Source organism: Triturus cristatus, chromosome 4_2, assembly GCF_964204655.1.
Source record: "Triturus cristatus chromosome 4_2, aTriCri1.1, whole genome shotgun sequence".
Classification (NCBI taxonomy): Eukaryota; Metazoa; Chordata; class Amphibia; order Caudata; family Salamandridae; genus Triturus; species Triturus cristatus.
The window spans coordinates 863,278,883-863,301,643 of NC_140586.1; positions in this window are offsets into that span (position 1 = coordinate 863,278,883).

The window sequence follows — 22,761 nt, forward strand, 5'->3', positions numbered from 1 at the left end:
AGTCGCACAATCACATGAACAATTGAATCAGATGATGAGGCAATTCGATACCATACATATACTTAGTTGTAAGACAAATATTTGGTTTTATTAACAATGAGCTTCATTACAATGGCAACTTTCAATGATGAGAGAGACCAATTGGTTAGGGAATTGTTCACAGGAACCGTGGAACAGACCCCGAATAGCAAAATACATCCAGAACAGGAGGGGTTAAAACTCAAATTTATCAGACTGGAAAGGTTGAGGAAGCAAGAACTTTCCAGGTGGTGGGACCTAACCATCCTGAAAAGATACATTGATATTAAACAGGTACCACGTGGTCTCAGAATAATAATATTCCCTACTTTCGAAGATCTTGATCCGGATCTTCTGAAAGAATGGGAAGAACTCATATGTTCATCATCATATAACATGATGGACATTTTGATTAGACATGCAGAACGGAAAAGGAGCAAGTTGCCGGAGGAGATAGAAAAGTTGGAGATGGAGATTAAGAACCTCAATCTGCAAGAAGCGACTGAGAAAAATTTCAAAATTCTAAAGGATGTATTGAGTGCACACCAACTCTATATAAAGGATAAGAAAATGAGGAAGCTCAAACGAGACGAAAATGATTATAAGAACAATAGGGTTTTTACGTTCGCCAAGAAATTTGATGAAGTAAAACAACCTACCATCACGAGAAATACCACACAGAATACACCTAGTGGAGTAGCTTCCACTAGCGGGTCTGACATATCAAGTGTACATAGTGAAGCCAGCTTGGGTGGGGATGTGGAGACTAGACTTAGAAGCCTAGCACATGACAATACATCTTCCTCTTTTTTAGAAGAGATGACCAGGTACAGGAAAGGTACCAGACAGGGTTACAACAGACCAACTTTAAAAAAACAAGGAGGGGGCGAAAACGGAGCAAACATGAGAGAAGGGGCGACGACCAGATCGGTCTCACGCAATCTGAAGAATTGAATCAGATAACATCCTTAACACTCAATAGTGGTAACACATCAATCCATCCAGATGTACAGCAAAATGTAGCAATTGTTAACCTATCTGATTGTGAACTTACCAAATGTGATGTAGAAGTATTGAGCAGGGGCCTGAATTTTTGTCCCACTTCATTGCCAGACTTTACACGTATCCACATTGATCTTTATAAGTTTGTACGTCGTCTGAAATTGAAAAAATTCTTTGAGAATAACTGCACAGATGCACGATGTGTTGAAGCAACTGTTACTGCTTGTAATAAAACAATCAAGGAAATACAAGACTTGCATTTGCTGTTATCACTTGATGATTGCTCTGGGACATCGCCGACTATGTTAGGTATCCTTGCGGATTTAGACATTGTTCTAAATCTGGGGCTAGACAGTGGTCTGAAACATAAATCTACATTTATACCACCCCTACCATCGGACAATTTGGTGGACGCTTTCTATAAAGCTGTCACCTGTGACTTGCATAAACTTGAGGACTCTTTGGTTCCAAACGCTATATTTCACAAATTTAATCTGAGCAAACGAGAAAATGAAGCCCTAAAATCTCTTGCAAAGAAGACAGATATCGTTATAAAAGAAGCCGATAAAGGTGGCAATATAGTGATTATGCGAGAAACCGATTACATCCAGGAAATTGAGAGACAACTTGCGGAGGGACAAGCGTACATAGGTCTAACGCACAACCCATTAGGAGAGATCACCACACTAATTAGGACGAAACTTACCTCTTTGCGGGAACAGGGTCTCATTTCGGACATCGAATTCAAAGATCTTTTCAATAGTTCCCCCCCGAGCACCGTGCATTTATATTCTGCCTAAAATTCATGAACCGGGGGTGTTCCCACAGGGTAGACCAATCATCTCTGGGATGGGCTCACCTACTGAGCGAATATCAGAATGTATTGATGTTTATTTGCAACCCCTAGTACATAACTTACCCTCATATCTCAGGGACACAGGAGATCTACTGAATAAATTGGAAGACTTCGAGTGGTCAAGCGATTATACCTTTGTGACGCTAGATGTCCGCTCTCTCTATACAAGTATACCACTAGAAAAGGAACTTCAGGTCCTAAGCGACTGCCTAGGACAAAGAGATACGACACTATACGAACATACAGAGATGCTCCTAGACCTAACTCGCTTAGTATTACAGAATAATGTGTTCCTACATTTGGGTAGTTGCTACAGACAAGCGGTGGGAGTTGCAATGGGCTCTAAGTTTTCGCCGTCATACGCAAATCTATATATGGGGAACTTTGAGCAGAGACACCTTTGGCGTGAAGGCCACCCGGAAGTGACTGAACATATCATTTATTGGTCCAGATATATAGACGACATCTTTATGATATGGTCAGGTAATGAGAGTGACCTCTTGAAATTGGTGGACCATCTCAATGTAAATATGTACAATCTGAGTTTCACATACAAAGCTAATCGAATGAAAATAGACTTTTTAGATGTAGTTTTGTATGTGGAGGACAATAGAATTCAATCCAAACTCTTTAGGAAGGAGACATCTTGGTACTCAGTCCTACATGCGAAAAGCGCACATCCTAGCTCACAAATCAATGCGATCCCGCTGGGGGAGATGACTAGAATTAGAAGAAACTGTTCAGACCCCTCAGTCTTCGCCTTGGAGCTGAACATCTTGGAAGGACGCTTTGCACAAAGGGGGTACTCACAAACTGTTCTGGGGAAAGCCAAAACTAAAATCCTTAAGACCTCGAGAGAATCGCTGTTACACAAGACACACAAGAGGAAAGAAGTCAAATGTAACAAGCTTGCACTTGTGACTGGCTTTCACACACATAGTAATACTGTCTACAAAATTCTACTCAAACACTGGCACCTATTACATCTAGACAAGTCTTTAGCTAGACACATTACCAAAAAACCAATGGTTGCACATAGGAGGGGTACCACTTAACGTAATATCTTATGTCCCAGCTATTTGCCCCCTAAAAGCCAGATTACAACTTGGCTTCCCAATAAACCTTAGGGTTTCTTCAAATGCACACAGTGCAATGTTTGCCCTTTTGCCCTGAATAAACTAACGGATTTCAAATACAATACTCAAGTGAAGTACTCTATACGTGAATTCATAAACTGCAACACTAGTTATGTGGTCTACTGCCTAATATGTATATGTGGGCTTATCTATGTGGGTAGCACACGGCATCCTCTTAAGGAGAGAATCCAAGAACATATCAGAGCAGTCAGGAATAACAGCAGAGAGTATCCCTTTGCAGTTCACTTTAATGATTCGCATCTGACAACAAACATGAAGGATATTCGTTTTCATGGCATCACTCAAATCAAATCACAACAGAGAGGGGGGACCGGCTTCTAAGTCTACGTAGAACTGAAACACAATGGATTATCAGACTGAGAGCGGTCGAACAGGGTTTAAATTTTGATAAAGAACTACATGTCTTCCTGTCTGAATGACCCCCCACACCTTGAGCTGAGAGTCATAGAGACATTAGTGTTATACTTAAGAAAGTGTATAAGGATTAAATGTCATACTATGCGATCAACACCACAAGACTTACTATGACTTCTAATGTGTCCCATGAAGGTGTAAATGTGAAGACTTGATATATAAGTGGTGTGATTATAACACAAAACGATGGTTTTCCCGATCCTGTGTTACATACTCATGCTGACATTATTGTTGATGCTTAATCAGAATGATGCCATAAGCTATGAATTTAGTGGTGCTACGTAGTTCAACTTGCTTGTTGTGGGTCTGGTTTTATGCATGGAAATGTAAACTTGACATTGTAATTTGAGATTATAACATCGCTGACTCAAATTTTGGTTTAAAATTGTGTATCTTTTTTCCAACATGTGTAAAACAACATTGTTCAATTAGATTGTTGCCACGAGTCGGAAGATAACGTCACTGTTTTTATCATGATGTTTGCTCTGTTTGTGGTCTCAAATATTTCCTAAATTCTTTATCTAAAACTGTACAGTTAGAAGTAGGTACAATGTCTACACTAACTTTGGGTAATGGTGGATTAGGTTTTTGTATTCCTTTTCTTCCTTTTCCTCTGGAAACCTACCTTTTAGCGATATTTTCGGTTTAAATTCCCATACCAACGTGAGGGAAACCAATTTATCACTTCTGTTACTTTTGTTTCTCTTCATTTTCAAACCTTTTCAGCATTTCGCGACTCAGAATGCTGGACTTAGGTGTGTTATACACATAAGTATTGGAATGGTTTAATGAGATATATCCCATTCCAATATGGCGACTATACCTACAAACGCAAGTCCGTCCTCTAACTTGTTTTCTCACTCGTAAAGTTGTAGTGAATACTTCCGGGGCATAATTGGTTCTTAAGCAAACCTCGGGCGGGTCTACTTGACGCAGGAAGTCCACGGACGGCAGGAATTTCAGGACGTCGCGTATTGCGGACCAGAGGTAAATGAGATGGGTAGCTAGTGCGTGACGGGAGGACTCTGTTAGTAGTTGGCAACTTTTACGCTTGGAACTTGTTAGGAATTGGAAGTAGATTATTGTAACTGCCATGGCTAGTTATACTAGCTAATGTTTGACTCTAAATATGATGGGAGAATACTTTTTACGCATATGTTTAGGATCCAATCTGGGGGAAGGGGAAAGGGGGAGTGCCCTTGATCGGGAGAGTTTGTTTTAAATATCATAGGAACAGTGGAGTATTCCGTGTTTACTTCTCTCCCTCGTCTGACCTGGATACTCCGTGTTCTTCTCCACGAACGAACGGAAACTCTTTTCAAGTTTTCTATGACACAAATGGTTTGGCTAAATATTAAACCGAACTATGTGAATATGTGACAATAGGTATATTTTGGCTCCAACTTTGACGCATTAGGTACATTCATCTTTTCATCTTATAATTATAGGATCTTATCATGGTTCCTTGAAATCTTGAACTCACTGGATATTTGACGAGAGCGGAGCATATGAGCTTGCAGAAACTTTCGTAAGTGCCATCTAGTTACACTTAACCAACCCCTTTTTTTGCCTTAAAAATATGAGAAATTTTATGCTACAAATTAGCAATGTCCTACATTACTTACTGAACCTACACATCTCTATTCTCTCTTGTCATATAGATGTATACCTTTTCGGAGATACTTGTATGGATATCCATTACTTTTGGATGTGAGACAGCAGAGAATCAGTATTTCTAGCAAGCAGGATTTCTGTGAGTAGGGGTACCATATTGGTTATGCCTCTAATGGATTTGGACTCCCTATTAATTAAACCCTTTATCCTTGGACCTAAACATTTTATGTAAATTACGATCTGCTTGCGTTTTATACACAGTAAGGCCCTTTAACCTTGAATTTTCTTGGGGATGCTCGAGATAAGGCCTTATACATCAATGAAAGTTGTGTTTCTTTGTTTTACTTCTAGTCTTTGCCAAATCGCTCCAACCCTTTATGAAATTGTTCACGGGAATCTAACACTCTCCAGGACTTTGGAGAGTTTAGGCGACCCAGCACAAGATAGCCCTTTCCACCATCCGAATAAAGCCGAATAAGGTGAACTTCTAACTGTCTGGCTAAATGGTTGTATAATCCAATGAATGGGCTCAGGTCCTAGAATTATCAATATCTGATTAAATGGATTAGCTTTTGTGTCGCTAAGATTGGCTCGCTTTCTTTCCATCTCCAGCTTTGATTTACTTCTCTATAAACTTATGAGACATTGGATATCCGGATTCCCAGAAAGAATTCTTAGGACTTCGGAGAACCCAGGGGACCAGGCCTACTATAGCCATCCCTACTTTCTTCTGAGCACCGGAACTGAAGGTGAATTGAATAAATGTGGATTACATAGGTTTTATATTTTTAAATGTAATTCTATGACCCGTTATATGTTGGGTTAGTAGGGGTACTACTTAGAATTATTTTAGTGCTCGCAAAATGCTCTTCTACCCTTTTTTCTAAGCAATAAGATCTGTTTCTCTCTAAATTTCGGAAACAGACAATGGCTCATGGGTCTCTTTATACATATATGGATGTCCTCACTGATCATCAGTCTTTTTTCACATATATGAACACTTATTTCGTTGGGCATACTTTGGAATTTTTCTGTTTTTCAGTTCCTATTCTGCTTGGGATTTTTCACGCTTTATCTGTCACCTCAACCTTTTTATGTCTTTCACCTATTCTTTTCCGTGGGTATAGGGTTAACTTCAAACCTAGAAATCTTTTTTAAACAGTTTTCTGTTACTGCCTGTTTTAAGGAGAAGAAATTTTAGAAACAGATATTCAAAGCCTCTTTTGCATTTACGTCAGAACACTTCAATGTTTTATTTATAATCACTTCACAGCCTTGAGGAAGTCACGGTGGTGACGAAACGTGCGTTGGCTGTTTCTGATTCAACGCTCTACGTGTCAAGATTTGTGCTTACAAGAACTGCACGAAATGAAATGTGTACACCCAAAAAAAAAATGTCTTGATGTTTTCTCTGACATGGGATGCAACATGTTAAATGAAGTGCTTTGTGTCTGACAATCATTAAATCTGGGTTCACAGCATATATGTGTACGTTTCGTAATATTCTCTACATCAAGTGGTTATCTCTCTTTATTGTTTGGTGCTTGAAGTTCATGAGATTAATTTCAAGCAAATGTAATTGGTTTTATTTGATTAGAGTGCCGGGGTTTCTCTGTGTGTTTGTATTACGGGCCATGTATGACCTGTTTGATTGATATCCGTTGTAGTGGGATATCTGACCTCGAGTTGGCACCTTCAAAATATTTGTCTTACAACTAAGTATATGTATGGTATCGAATTGCCTCATCATGTGATTCAATTGTTCATGTGATTGTGCGACTCAACATCCACCACTACCTTGTGTGCTGATCAGATCTTTAAAACTGCTATGCAAATAAAGTGAATGTAGATATGCATAATCCTCGCCTCCGTACTGACATAGAATTACAGACGACAAATCAGATGTGTGACACAGACAGCAATGGATTGTTAAGCTAACAGCATGGGCATTATAGGATGTTGGGTTTTTGCTTTAACAAGGGCAAGAACGACCTCCAAAGTAGTAACTTGTAAAAATTGCAAAAAAACTTGCCCCATGCCAGCAGTTGAGAAGTGGAAGGGGAAGAAGGAAGAGAAAGGGAGACAAAAGGCACTATGATGCGGGAAGGGCTGAGGATGTAGGCCTGTCTGTCACTGAGATGAGGGGAGGGATGAGAGAAGGCCTGTCTGTGTCTCAGAGATGGGGGGATGGCTGAGAGAAGGCCTGTCTGTGCCTATGAGGTGTGGGATTGGCTGTGACTCTAGGCCTGTCTCTGCCTCTGAGATGAGGGCGGGGGATCAGGATGGTGGCATTTCCAGGTACAAGGCTAACTCTAAATTAGATGCAATATGTTACTGGTGATGTCCGCTCTGTGCACGCTGTCGTTGTACATAAGTGTCTTTTGTTGACCTGCTTCACAGATACCTCCAGGCATTGTGTATGCGTCCATTTGTGGCTGTCATAAAACCCATGACAACATAGTGCTCAAAAATATTTCCTGAGTGCATTTTGGGGAGTGCCTTTCTTCAAGGGGCAGTTACTGTCCAATTACAGGCGCATTTTTGTTGTATATACTTTTTGTAATGTATACTAGTGTTATGTATTGCCTGTGTTAATATTGTGCCTGTTTTTGATCAACTGTATATTTCCTTTTTTGACCCACACATTTTTTGTCCTTTATGTTTGTGTTGTTATTTATTATATATTGTTGAATCATGAACTTTTACCAAAGTGTATAGCTTCGTCGTTTTTGAGATTCTTCCTTTTTGGATAAATGGATATATATGTTTTTTATAAATCATGGATATTAGTCTATTGAAAAAGAAAAATAATTTTGAAAATAAAATAAAATAATGTTATAGATAAAGTGTTATCTTTTCTGTGGGACAGTCCTATAGTGAATACAATTGAAAGGGGTTGGTTGTTCTCGTGTATTGACTGTCCAATTACAAGCCAGCATTTCTGGTCGTCTGGTAGAACTGTCCAGCGCCCAACTTCCTCCCAGGTAGGTGGTCTGAGTAGTGCGGAGAAGGGTACTACAGCACGGATATGTTGTAGGTCACAGCAAGCAGAGTTCGCCTCTGACCCTGTGTATCTCATCCAACCCTGTCCCATGAGACAACTGCACCTGCAGACGTCTCACCGCTTCTACATCACACAGGGCCTTCAGATTTAGTAGAAAAACAACCCGAGCAAGCTTGGAGGCTGCAGTAACTTGACCACATCACCACTCGAGCACGACACCCATTGATTCCCCCCACACTCCCTTCAACCACTCATGCACCCTTTGCCCTCCCAGTGTTCCCAAACAGGGCAGCGCGCTGAAGTCCCATAAACAACGCTCTACAAAGACCAGGTAGCATGACAGAAGTACCCAGGCTTTAAGTGGGATGAAAAAACTTGGGAGGGGTCTCTCAAAGGGATGTGGCAGATGTAATTAAGGGCTTGGCTTAAAACACAAAAGCTAAAAAATCTATGCTTACCATAGTGTCCCGTCTGAAAAATTTGCTGCTTCTGTCATTGTAGTCAAATAAATAATACAACATGTAACATTACACCTACAACAATCCAGGTCTATTAGGTTTGTTAGTTGTTGTTAGTTGCATAATATATATAAGCAACAACTTTGGCTTCATTGTACATAACATTGAAAATGCTTCAGGTCTGGAATGATGAGACTGTGAAAGAACTATAACGGGACTCTTTGAAAGCAATGAAGGGTGATATTGCTGCAGCAGTAAGATTTTTTTTTTCATCCTTAGGGCAAAAAAGGAGAGCCCAATAGAGACCTGTCTCAGCACCTGTGCGAAGTAAGCAGGGAAATGTCCCAGTTTTTAAATAGTGTCTCGGTGCCTGAAGGTTGTGATATATATATATATTTATATATATATATATATATTCACTGAAAAAACCGTACAGACGTTATAGTTAGGAATTATGTGATGTCATGAGTGATGTCATTTGAGATGTCATCAGTGATGTCATCAGTGATGTCACTGACCATGTCATGAGTGATGTAATATGTGACGTCATCACCAGTGCATTACGGGCGCGCAAGTTATAGTTAGCTCAACTAACTATAATAGGCGAATTTCTCTGGTTTTATATGAGTCAAATGTCCAACTACCTATAACGTCTCTGAAACCTATGGTTTTTTCAGTGAATTTGTAAGGTTTTTTAAATGCTAATTCCTAACTATAATGTCTGTAAAACCTATGGTTTTTTCAGTGAATTTCAAAGGTTTTTTAAATGTTAATTTCATATTTTAATATTTATAAAAACCTATATTTTTTCTATTGTTTCGTTGTAATATTTTGCAACTCTATTATCCTTTTTTTTTTAATTTGAAAAATTATGTAATTTGTTATATCTTCCAAAAAAGTATGTATATAAATATATATATTTTTTTTAGAAAACTGGACTCCCGTACCGGTAGTGTACCAAGCTCCATCACCACGCGAATCCTATACGCGATATTGCGAAACTCATTAAGGATGCGCATTTGGTATCCAACGGCTTCGTAGCACCGTGTCCCGCCTAACATCATACACGTATAAGGTCGCGCCAGCTCCTAGTTTGGTATGCAACGGCTGCGCGGTACCAATACACGCGTTACATCATCTTCGTATAGGGTTGCGCCAGCTGCACGTTCCGTATGCGATGAGCGCATGCTGCCAGGCCCTGTGTTACGTCATAGACGTATGGTATCGCGCCGGGTACGCTATACCCTCATTTATTTTTTTATGTCTCAAAACTATATCTAAATAAGTTTAAAGTGTATATGAGAGCAAGCGATAATCGAAAACATTTTCCACATTTATATATTTCTAACTGTAATAAACGTATATTATGATAAATATATTTTCTCAAAATCGCGTTGGGTACGGCCTCCTTGCGCGTTTGGTGCGCTCTTGACATGTGACCTTAAAAAAAGCTTTTGATTGGTTCAAAACATTTCCCATTGTAACAGTTGGAGGACCCCACCCATTTTAGTCATTCTCTCTACACCGTTTGATCAGAGATACCTCTTCTGCTTACAGAGCTGTTTTGAAAACCTTTTTGCTGTGTACACATATCTTATAGTACACACAACATGCAATGATCATCTTGATCAATAATCATGCTCTGTACAGTAGCCTTCCACGTGTGATAGCCATGCATCTGAAACGTTACATCAAAAAACAAATGTGTGTTACACGATGCCCCTGGTGTGTGTGTGCGCGTATTATTGTGCTGCTTTTCGGCCTGGGTATAGGTGGCTCGAAGGGGTATCATCAGCCACGGGCAGAGTGCACATCCTAGATCACATGTGACAAACAGTAAAGAGTAATGTGTAGATTTGTGTTGCAGTATGCTCTGTTGTCAGGCTTTACCAGTATAGTAGTGTGTCATATGTGAGACTTTCAGATTCACATTTGACATGCATTGCTTGACTGTAATGAGCGCTATCACTGTGTATGACGTAGCCTCACTGCTGATCCTCCCTCCATCCGAGCACATTCACATGTGTGCGCTTCGCGATAGCAACACTTTCAATAATACCGCACACCATTGACATGCGTGTCTGTGCATATCCACAAGCTTGACAACGACATGTGATGTTGTCCATTCAATGTTTTCGGACAACATCTCATTAGCGATAGTTGCCGCCCTCCCGGTACATGCTACATTAATATAAATTGCGGATTGTGCGACGTCAAAACTGCAACAGGGACACACACATAAGTACACTTCCTGCCCAGGCAGGAACTGAACAACGCCCAGGTCCCCGGAATAATTATTCACACCCCTACACTGGCCTGGCGTACACAAGCCCAGCCCACTTTGTGTACGTATAAATAGGATAACGCCGCCGCCATATGTCCCAGTTCTTCCACACTGCTTCAGGTGATATGGCCGCATCCACTTCGCATATCACAATGCGCAATAAAAAAAGGGATTCATGAGGTGTACATCATCCTGGCAATCAAAACGACATCTGAATTGTAAACCCTGCTGGCCGTCGTGTTTGGACACAAACCAATGACAGCAGGTGAGCAGTGGGGCCTGGGTGCACAGAGGCTGCAATTGAGCGCAGTGCATCATCCTGGGTGCACAGGTGCAAACAAGCGATGTTGCCATGTGTAATGATATGATCTCTGACCTCATTCAGTCACATCTCTGTCTCATTTTAAGGGCCTGCTGGACCGTACTGTAGGCCTGAGCCAGAGGTTTTCCTCCTCTCGCTTCAACGAGGCAAACAAGAATTTACTCTCACAGGGTGGAAGCAATGCTCCCGCCCTGTAATAGCAAACATAAATGTCCCGCGGATACACACCCCGGGACATTGTATGACCTGCGCCTAGGAGGTGGCGCTCCATGGTATAAATGCCTACTAACACTACTTCCACAGGTATGCTACAAACACCAGAGCACATCACTTTACAGCAATGACCTCACGGTTTAGGCTCTCGGTTTCATACACGAGTGTAGCAGCATCTCATCTCAGCACCATGTCACTCTGAGCAACACCGCACTTTTAGTCTGGTAGGAGTGACTACTTCGCTTCGCACTCCCCCACAGAGGTTACAGTGCTCCTATCTTCCTGTTTCCTACTCTTTTCGGCCTTTCTCCCCCTTACTCGTTTCAACAGAATCACAAAATGGCTGCCAACACTTCCTAGTTGGAACCGCTCGCACCGCTCACAGCCAATAAGCAGCAAGCTCGTGCTCGTAACTCCTCAGCCAATCAGATGGCAGAATTCCCAAATATCGATATCTGTAAATTTCGATATTTCTCCAAAAACACTGAACGGATTTGCACCAAATAAACAAAAGTGTACTTTCTAGACCAAGACCCTTCTCCCTGCCAAATTTGGGGTAATTCCGTTCACCCGTTCGACCTGTAGCCTTGTCTAAAGTTTCCTATGGAAATTAACATGGAGAAAACACGTTTTGTGACCCCCTTTTTTCTCGGCCCCCCTTTGACGAATTACCCCCAAACTCTCAACATAGGAGCTGATATGAACAAAGAATTAGTTTGGTAAATTTCATGAAGATTCATCAAACGACGCCAAAGTTATGAGCAAAACAAAAAATGCTCTTCCTATGGAAACTTGGTCCTAACTATAACTACCTACTGCAACCACCAGTAGGATATATATATATATATAGATATATATATATATAAAGAAACCCACAATCCTGGTTCGCTACGGCGAAAATCAGGTACTGATCACAACGTGGTGGTTTAGAAGAACTTGCAGTGCTTTATTGCAGAAACAAAAAGTCAGCATCCATTATTAGACGGCCAGTGCCCAGCATGACGCGTTTCAACCGCGTTTTCACGTTCTTGATCACATGATGCGCTCGTCCAATTACAATCATTAAATAGTGACCACATCCTTGGATGACAATGTTCAACCACACCCCTGAGCAATAGACTTAGATAAAAGACAGATATGCTTTCAATCACTTGCCTACAATAAATACAACGTTTTATCTGTATAAACAAGTGTTAATTCATGAGGTTGATGAAAATGAGAACGTGAAACTGTAAAATCAGGATAAAAAGTACACGAATAAATACAAATGTATTAAAATTCAACCAAGTGGTAAATTGTGCCACATCCTGAAATTAAAAAACAGTTATGCCTGATATTAATGCTCATTTTATAATGCCTCAGAATGGTCAAGTACTCATGCATCACTATTGCACACTCCCAAATAAAGTGCTAAAAAGTATATATAATAAAGTGCAAGTGCAAATTGTGCTAATTACAAGAATGTGCAAAAATATTAAATTTCATTTAAACATGTCGCAAAGCCTAAGGTGCGCCCAATTCATATGTAAATAAAGTGCAAGTGCACAGTAAACATACGACTGAGTGCAAATCGTAAGATGTTCCAAACCACAAAAAAACAGTACATTGGATAAATGGGATTAAACACCAGGTTGAAAACCAGGTTAAAAACCAGGTTAAACACCAAGTTAAAAAACAGTCAAGAGTGTTCAGGGCCCATAAGTAGCCAGACTATAGAAAATTATGTAAGTCCTCTCCCATATTCAAGCCATTAGGCATCCTAATATCCAATAAGAGGATGAACTGGGACTCAAGCTGGCGTATTTGATTTTCTTTATTGCCACCACAAATGGATTTCGGCACTGACCCTATTACAAAATAACTCAAGTCATTCAAGTTGTTGTGGACAAGTTTCAAGTGTCGAGCAACTTGGTAATAAGGATCCGAATTTACCACTGCGCGAAGGTGTTGGAGTATCTTGTTAAAAACTTGGAGTTTAGTACTACCAACATACTTCAATTGACAGGTACACTCTAAAATGTAAACTGCAAAGTCAGTCCGACAGGTGTAATGACCCTGGATTTTGATAGAATTGGAATCAAACTCTGTGGTGTATTCGGTGGTGCTTTTCCCAAATTTACAAGCTCGACAGGCGCTACATTTAAAGAAACCTGTCCTCTGTGCTAACCATGTATTAGAGACACTAACTTCAGGGCTGCTTTTCACAAGTGTGTCTCTCATAGAGGGAGCGTGTCTGAATGTTAGCGAAGGAAGTTTTGGCAAATCTGGGACAAAGTCATGTCCGACAGAACTATGGGCCAAAGGGGCATATTATCAACGGCCAGCGATAATTATCGCTGGTCGTGCTTAGTGATAATAATATTATCTCCGGCTATCTCTGGAATTTATCGCCCTGGTAGCACGTTATTAACAACGCGTTTCTCCAGGGCGATAAAAATTCCAGAGATAGCGAGGTTATCGCCCTTTTGCAGGGAACATCGCTGGTTTTCCAGTGATGTTCCCTGCAAAACGGCGATAACTTTGCTGATACGACCCACAGGGTCGTATCAGCATAATCCACCCCCTATGTTAGGAGTGGCTAAGTCAGGATTTTAGCAGATGTTATTTGTCCGAAAACTGCAGTTTTTGCAAAAATATAACGTCTGCTAAAATCATGTGGGCTGCCTTGTAAATATCGCAATGTTAACATCAGCGATATTTGCAAGGTAGTCCATCCGGGGTACGCCCAGTAACGCCCACTTTGTATCTCATTGGAGATGCAAAGGGAGGCGTTGGGAAAAAGGGTGCTAACATGCGATTATGCATGTTAGCACCCTCTTGTAAATAGTGCGCTGGTTTTATCTCCGCTTTTTTGGCTTTGTAAGCAAAAAAGCGGAGATAAAGCCCTTTGTATATATGCCCCAATGTTTGTAGATAATCTTTCTAATCTGTTTCTCTTGACGACTGTAAGTGGTTATCAATCTGACTGAGTCTGGAGGGTCAATTGCCTTAGTTGGAACAACGGGTAAGGGATTGGTGTTTGCGATGTCACCCTGAAAACACTCCTCTCTAGTTTGGCTATTAACCCTGTTAAAGGCTGATTTCAACTCTTTGGTTTTATAGCCCCGTGCGATAAAACGCCGGAGAGCTCCTCACTGGCAAAGATTGAGATCTGCCTCTGAACTACAAATCCTTCAGATTCTCAAAAACTCCCGATAGGGGATACTCCGAATAAAATGGTTGGGGTGGGAGCTTCTGGCATGCAGAATAGAGTTGCCAGCAGTACTCTTTCTATGGAAATTAGTGTGGATAGTATTGCCCTCTATGTACAGTTCCACATCCAAAAACTGCACACACTTGGTTGATGTGTGCAGTGAAATTCAAGTTAAACATGTTAATGTTGAGAGCATTGACAAACTGTTCGGCAGATTCCACAGACCCACACCCACACATCATCTATGAATCTCCACCAGTGGAGAACATGAGCGTCATACATGGCTTTGTGGTGGCGTCTGAGGACATGCTCCTCCCACCAGCCAACGTGTAAACACGCATAGCTGGGAGAGAAGCATGCTCCCATCGCCACCCCTCGGAGCTGTTTGTGTACCTCCTTGTTGAACAAGAAATAGTTGTTCATAAGACAAGTCTCAATCATCTTCAAAATCATTACATTGTGCTCATACAAATGAATACTGCGTTTGCCCAAGAAGTATCTGACCGCTTCAATACCATCAGAGTGGTGAATGCTCGTATATAGCGAGCTGATGTCCATAACAATAAATGGGCAATCCCTCTCCCACTTAATGGTTTGGATTTTCGATAAAAAAATGGCCAGTATCTCTGATGAGAGAATGGAGACTTTCAACAAATTCATGTAGAAAATAATCAACATATTTTGACATGGGCACTAAGGGCCTCATGTAGGAAGCCAAATACCGGTCAGTAACGGCCGATTTTCGGTAATTATACCGTTACCGACCGGTATTTTGCCTGTTGAGATGTAGGGGGCTCATTTCTGCATTCGGTAATTTACCGAATCGGTAAAATTACCGAATCGATAATTTTACCGATTCGGTAAATTCCGAATACAGAAATGAGATGTAGGGGGAGTGTGTGGGTGTTGTCTGGAGTCGGTATTTACCACCAACTAATAGTTGGTGGTAAATAAAGAATGGCTCTGTAAAAGCATTTTATAGCGCTTAGCAGTGTGCAATGTGGCAGACATACATGCCCTTAGGGCATGTATGTGTGCCACATGTGCACACATGGCCGAATCAGGGGTGCAACAGGGTGTCAATGTGACACCCTGCCACCCTTGCATGTGCTCCCCCATTACCGAATCGGTATTTACCGATTCGGTAATGAGGCATACCTTCCCATCAATGGGAAGGTATGCCTCATTACCGAATCGGTAAATACCGATTCGGTAATTACCGAATTATTCCGAATCAGTAATATTTACCGACTAATTACCTACATAGCATTTACCACTTCATAAATACCGAATCGGTATGATTCGGTATTTATGAAGTGGTAAATGCCAGCCCACCAACATGAGGCCCTAAGAGACTTCTCTGACCAGATATTAAGGGTCTCCCTGGAACCGGTGTTACTTTTTTATGAACTTTAGGAATAAAGTATAACACTGGAGTTATGGGTTGTTCATTTTTAAAAAAGCAGAATTCATTTTTACTGAGAAGGCCCATGCGTTTCCACTGGGCTAAATCCTTAAAAACATTGTCCTTGACTTATCTAAGATCACTGAAGGAGTCTTTTCTGTAACATGTTGCATCATTTAAGTGGCGTAGGGCCTCCTCCATGTATAGCTCCTTGGGCCACACCACTATGTTGCCCCCTTTGTCTGCCTGGTTAATAACTAAGGGGCATGTTATCAAGAAACGGCGGTAAAATTATCGTCGCTTTAGAGGCAGAAAACTGCCGCTAAAGCGGCGATAATGGGCTTGATAATATGCCGCAGAGAATTCCCATAGAAGCCCATGTTCTGGTGTCAACATGGGCTTCTATTGGAATTCTATGCGGTATATTATCAAGCCCATTTTCGCCGTTTTCTGCCGCTAAAGTGGCGATAATTTTAACGCTGTGCTTGATAATATGCCCCTAAGTTATTACTATCTCGGAGTTTGCCCATGAGATTAGAATATTGTACATCGACATGCCTTCTTCGCTTGTCATTACGCATGACGGTTCCATTCAATTTCTTCAGTTCCTCGATGACACAGTCACCGAATACGTCAATTGCGTCCTTGGGCATGACTGGAATGAATGTGGAAGGCGGACAAAAGGGGCTATTGGTGGAACTGCTGCAACCAATGCGAACTTCCGACAGATCACTTTGTGTTGAACTGTGTGTGGTCTCATCATCTTTGGCCAATGAGTGCAACAGCCTGAGTATATTGATGTCGGATACTTGTAAATTGGAAGAAGTCATAGTGAATTGCCTGGTATTTGCGATGACTTCTGTTGAATCTTTGAGTTTGTAGAACTTGAGAAGCTTTAGTTTCCGAATGAACTTGAAAACGTCCACTCTTGACTGCACATATTTAAAGCTATTGGCAGGGCAACATATATATATATATGACTTCAAAACCTACCCCTCCCAGGGACACAGGGCCAACACAGCACGGATTCCCATGGCAGCTCTTTATTCAAGCGATACGGGTTGCAGGTAACGCGTTTTGGCCGCGAAACTGGCCTTGTTCACACAACGGGCGCCATGACAATTTCACATTTATATGCCCTGCAACAGTGCACATGAAAAATACACATACAAGAGTAATACCCGTGTAGCTGCCCTTCATATACATGTAAAGAAGTATAAATAACAAACATCATTTGTCATTGTGGCGTTAAAGTAAAAATAGAACATCGTGCTAGTGCATATAGAACCAGTGTCTCACATGTGAAAAATGCAGAAAATGAGGACCTCCGGTACAATACCAAAGACCAGTGTTGGATCCTCATGTCTGAACCCCTACACAGGCAAAATAACTGGGTAAAAGACAACATACAATGCTAACATTTAATGGCAATAAAAAACTTTTAGAATAATGGGGCATTGTTTTTTTCAGTGCACAGAAATGTCAGTCCCTCGCAATAGCACATTCTCGTGGCGCTCCGATCCTCTTTAAAAACACTGGCAGAGGGAGGGGAAAAGTATTGATTTATGGAGAGTTGCATCCTGCATTCCACAAAGCTCGCAGAGTTAGTTCCTCGTGATGCACTTAGACACCTACCCTTTCAGTGCTTCCAAATTCCTCTTTGAGCATCTGTTACCCAATATAGTACCGTTTTTAGGTCTCGCCTAGCTATTGCGTAGCAATCGCTATTGCGTAGCAATCGCTATGCGAGACTCTAGAAAGGGGCTCCCAAAAGTGCTCCCAAAAGTGGATTGCATGGCAAGCACGCGCACAATCACGTGCATCGTGCCGCCATGCAATCCGTTTCGGGAAGCGCTTCAGCCCACTGGCGCGTGCACTGGTGACGGGCGTGCGGTTACGCGCACAATGACGAGCAGAGGCGCCATATGGCTTTACTCTCTCGTCATGGTGCGCGAACATCGCACACCACTCGCCAGCCAGCCTGCTTTCACTTTTGCGCCTCAATGCTCCTCCCCCTCCCCCACCACAGAGCGCGTCTCGCGGCCGTGCGTCTTTTTGTTGCTTGTTAGTATCCTGCTTGTATTTATGCTATCGAACTTTAAAGTTTGTGTGAAAACCCCAACAACTCTTGAACAAAATCACTGAAGAATTTGTTTTTGTAATGTGCTACAGTCTTGTTGCATTTTCATGTATTTGCATTTGTAACGTATTTTTCCTAGGATTTCCATCACTTGATCGCAAGCACAGCCCGAGGAATTATCCATGCTTACTGAAGGATCATGATTCTTAGTGCACTCAAACTAATCACGAGCACAGTCATCATATGGTTATAGGGAATCACACAAATAATATTTTGATTCAAACCTGGAACCTAATATTCTTACTTATAAACAAATTTGTATATTTTGTTTGTTTACATATTGCTGAAGATTTACATAAATTGCTTCCAGTTTTTACCCTATGCATTACAAGTTTTGCAACTTTTGTTGCACAAAAACAATGGCTGCAAACCCCATATATTCACAACCTAGGATGATATTTCAGGGACATGACAATAATTGCTGTAAAATATGGTTATTCTTTCATATAATGGAGAGGCTACTTCAAGCTTGCTTATGCCCATTTGGATCTAAGCATTAATTAATTTACAGACCAATTACACTTTACAGACATCCTCCGCCGCCACTGCTTAAGCTCAGTTATTTTCATTAAAGTAAAAAAAAAAAAAAAAAAAAACATTCATATTGAAATCGGGCTCACTGAAAGCCGAACTTGTAAACTGCATCTTAAAAAATCTAAAATTTTCACAGATGACAAGCATTTTTTTTTTAACAACTCTAAGTATGTTGGCACTAAAACGTAAATTCAGACCTGTATAACTATACATTTTATCGCCTTTTTACTACAGAAAGGCAAACAGTCTGACATTTCATTTACAGTTTTCAATCAACCTTACCCTTGCGCCCCCGGGTTTTGGGAAGGACATTTACTATTCTAATGCTAGTCCCGAGTATTTAGCGAACGTGTACATTTTGTGAAATATTCATTGAACCTCCCGTTCTAGCATATTCTCAGCAAATGAATGTTTTTCCATATATTCTAAGAAAGGGCTAAAAAATAGTAATTTTGCACAATGGAAAGTAATGTCCTGAGGGTGCCGCTCAAAACAACAACAACAAAAAACAAGCATTGGCATAGCCAATAGGTCTCGCTTTTGGGACCTTATAAGTATTTAGTTATGCAGCACAATATCCTCGGTGCATCAACATCAACTGTTGCATGGCTAAACACTTATATGGTCCCAAAAGCGAGACCTATTGGCTATGCCAATGCTTGTTTAAATAGTCTCGGTGTTAAAAAAACGTAAGCAGAGAAATGTCCCGTTTCTTTTTAGTGCGAGACATTATTTAAAAACTGGGATAATTCTCTGTTTAACCCGGGCACTGCACAAAAACCGGGACATTTCTGTAATTTGGAGCAAAATTATACTGTCATTTCTTACTATTAAGTAGCAGCCAAGAAAAAAAAAAAAACTTGATAAAGAATGACCCCTTTTTGTTTTCTTTAGTTCCAGCGCCATCCCTCCGCCCAAGGACTTATTGACTGTTCTGATTTATTTTGGTATAGTGTTGCTGTTTCTTTCCAGGGCTCATATTGACTAATCCTTGCTTCAAGAAAAGATGAATTACGGCTTTCAGGCAAGATAATTGTATTACAAGACCGGAGAATCATGTTATACTTGTTCAAATCATAGATATAACAGAATCAGATACACGTAGGAAAGTGCCCCTTTATGCATGGTTACCCCCCCACACATTTTGCATGACATCTGATGCAACCTGACGTGATGAGCCCTGGGTCCCTGACAATCATGTTCCCAGGGCCTGTGTTCTTTCCCAAGACTGTACCTTTGTACCCATAATTGACACATCTCTGGTCACAGGTAAGCCCCTTGTTAAAGGTACCCTGGGTACCAAGGGCACTGTGACCAGGGAAGGCCTCTAAGGACTGCAGCACATATTGTGCCACCCTTAGAGGGTCTGTACCTTAACACACACACACTGCCCTTGCTGGCTGCGTGTTTTGATGCAGAGAAGTGAAGAGTCAACATGACACACATCCCTGTGTGGCATGCCTGCAACCCACTGCCTGAGTCCTAGGAAAGTCACCCCTCTAACAGGGTGCACTAGTCCTCAGGTGAGGGTGCAGTAGCATTAGCAGTGTTTTAAGTCTATTCTTGTAGTAAAGCCATTAAGAGTATATGGTCTGGGAGTTGCTCATTATGAACTCCACAACTCCATAATGGCTTTACTAAAAACTGGGGAGTTTGGTAGCAAACCCCTCAGCACATTAAACCCACACTGATGCCAGGGTGGGAATTAATCTTAAATGCACTCAGAGGGCATCTTAGAGATGCCCCCTGAAAAACTAACAGCCCTGGTGTGGTTCCTGAATGGCTGCTCACCATTTGCCACCACCAGACAGGTTTCTGGACCCATGGGTAGAGAGACCCCGCTCTCTGGATCCAGAAACAAAGGCTATCCTGGGCAGAGGTACCATGCCTCCTCCCCCAGGATGGGCTGGGTCCATGAAGGGGAAGCTTCAAAGACCTGCCACCTTTGGGGGCTGTCCCTGCCTTTTGATGCCCCCAACAACTGCCTCCCACCAGTTCTGCCCCCACTTTGGGCGAGAGAATCGGCGGGAAAACCAAGTTAGGAAGAGAAGTTTTCCAACCCCACCCCTCAGGTTGGCGAGGTGAGTTGAAGCCTACATCTCAGTCCCCTCCATCTTGGAGATGAGGGTACTCAGCCAATTAGGGAGAGGATCATACCCCCTCCCACTGGATGGTAGCATAATATAGGGTGTACCCACCCTAAGGAAGGGACTCATTGGTCCCGACCTTCACACCCTTGTAAACGCCCCTAAATCTAGTATTTAGGGGCAACCCTGAACCTTGCCTCCTCCGATTCGAGGTAGAAAGAAGAGGTATTGAAGAGCTGTGCTGAACCAGTAGAAGAGGACACCTACTGCATTAGCTCCAGCCCTACCGGTCTGTCCTGACTCCGTCCTGCCTACAGCGAAGAAACCGGCATGTCCAGCAGCCCCCCAGAGCCCCAAGGACCGGGGCCCTGCACTGCACTCACCTTACACACTCTGTCTCTCATGACCACCGGATTTGATCAACAAAGACTCCAAGACCAGAATCCTGATTCAGATGACTCCGCAATTCTGCACCACTTTGGACCAGACGCAATAACAAACATCATTTGTCATTGTGGCATTAAAGTAAAAATGCCTGAGTTCGATATGGTCCAACACCACGAGGAGGCCTCCCCAGCAATTCTGACCTGGGATATGGAGATCCCCGACCTCCCTCAAACTCCGAGACGACGCCTTCAGCCTCAACTTGAAGGGTACCCCGACCGCGACCGGAGCTGGTAAGAAAAACAACGTCAAGAGACACCCCTGCACTCAATGCCCCATGGCCTTGGGTGGCCCAAACGACGGTGTCCAGGCATCCCCCAAGATCCCAACTTACCTCTCCAGCCGGTAGTCACCTTCAGGAGGTCTCCCTGTTCGAGCCTGCAGCAACTTCACAGAAACAATGTTTTCCATTGAAAAGCACAGGGTTCCGACTTCTTTGTGGCACCCTGCACCCACCTGCCCCAGTGCCACTGGTGGTGCAGTTCCTGTGTTGGTCATTGGCCCCTGCAGTGGTGACCGTAACCCTATGAGCTTTGCTCTCACACCCGAGTGGCCTACTCATAAACAGTCAATAACTGAAGGCCCCGTTAGCCCCACTGGCTAACATTGGGCCCCTGTCCCTAACTAGACCGTGGGGAACCTTGGTATTAACCCCCAGAACTCCCCCTTGTAAGTCTTGTACTTACCTGAGAAAATCACTAACACTTTTTCTTCCATAGGAACCCATGTTATGAGATTTAGGGCATAAAATGTTCTGTGTTGAACTGATGGTTGTATGGAGAAAATATAACTAAACTGTAAAATCTAAAAATCTAAAAAGTCTTAGGGACATATTATCAAGCACGGCGTTAAAATTATCGCCGCTTTAGCGGCACGGCGATAATGGGCTTGATAATATGCCGCAGAGAATTCCTATAGAAGCCCATGTTGACACCAGAACATGGGCTTCTATGGGAATTCTCTGCGGCATATTTTCAAGCCCATTATCGCCGCTTTAGTGGCAGTTTTCTGTCGCTAAAGCGGCGATAATTTTAACGCCGTTTCTTGATAATATGCCCCTTACTTACCGTGCATTGTGAGCTCCCTATGTGTGGTATCTAGGCACAACACTCCCAGTACTCAAAGTAATCTAAAAGTAACTAAAAAGTATTCTAAAATTAATTATTGTGTAATGCAAACTGCTTTCTGAATCAAAACCAACCTGTAACCATTGCAAAATTCAATCATAACAGTATTTCATTGTGAAATCCTGCATTCCAAGTATATTTACCTTCCTGTACCAAGTTCTGCTTGGTTCTAGAAATAAAATACAAGTATATATTTTTTGTATACTCACCCAATTAATCTGGGTTCAATCTTTGAGTGTGTGGCCTGTTTGTCTAGGAGAGAAAGTATCTCTTCTTGAATTAAGTGGCATTGCACCTGTGAATAAAGAAGAGGATAAGGAATTTGTGATTGTAGACAAGGTTGATAAGGTACTATTTGAAAACATTGAATGGTTTGAAGTACCCAGGGATCTGTAGTGAGAGAAAACCATTCATTTAGAGACAGAGCTAATCTGCCCCCTACTGGAGGTAGGCCAGAATTGGAAAGTCTTACCTGAAAATTGTTCTTCC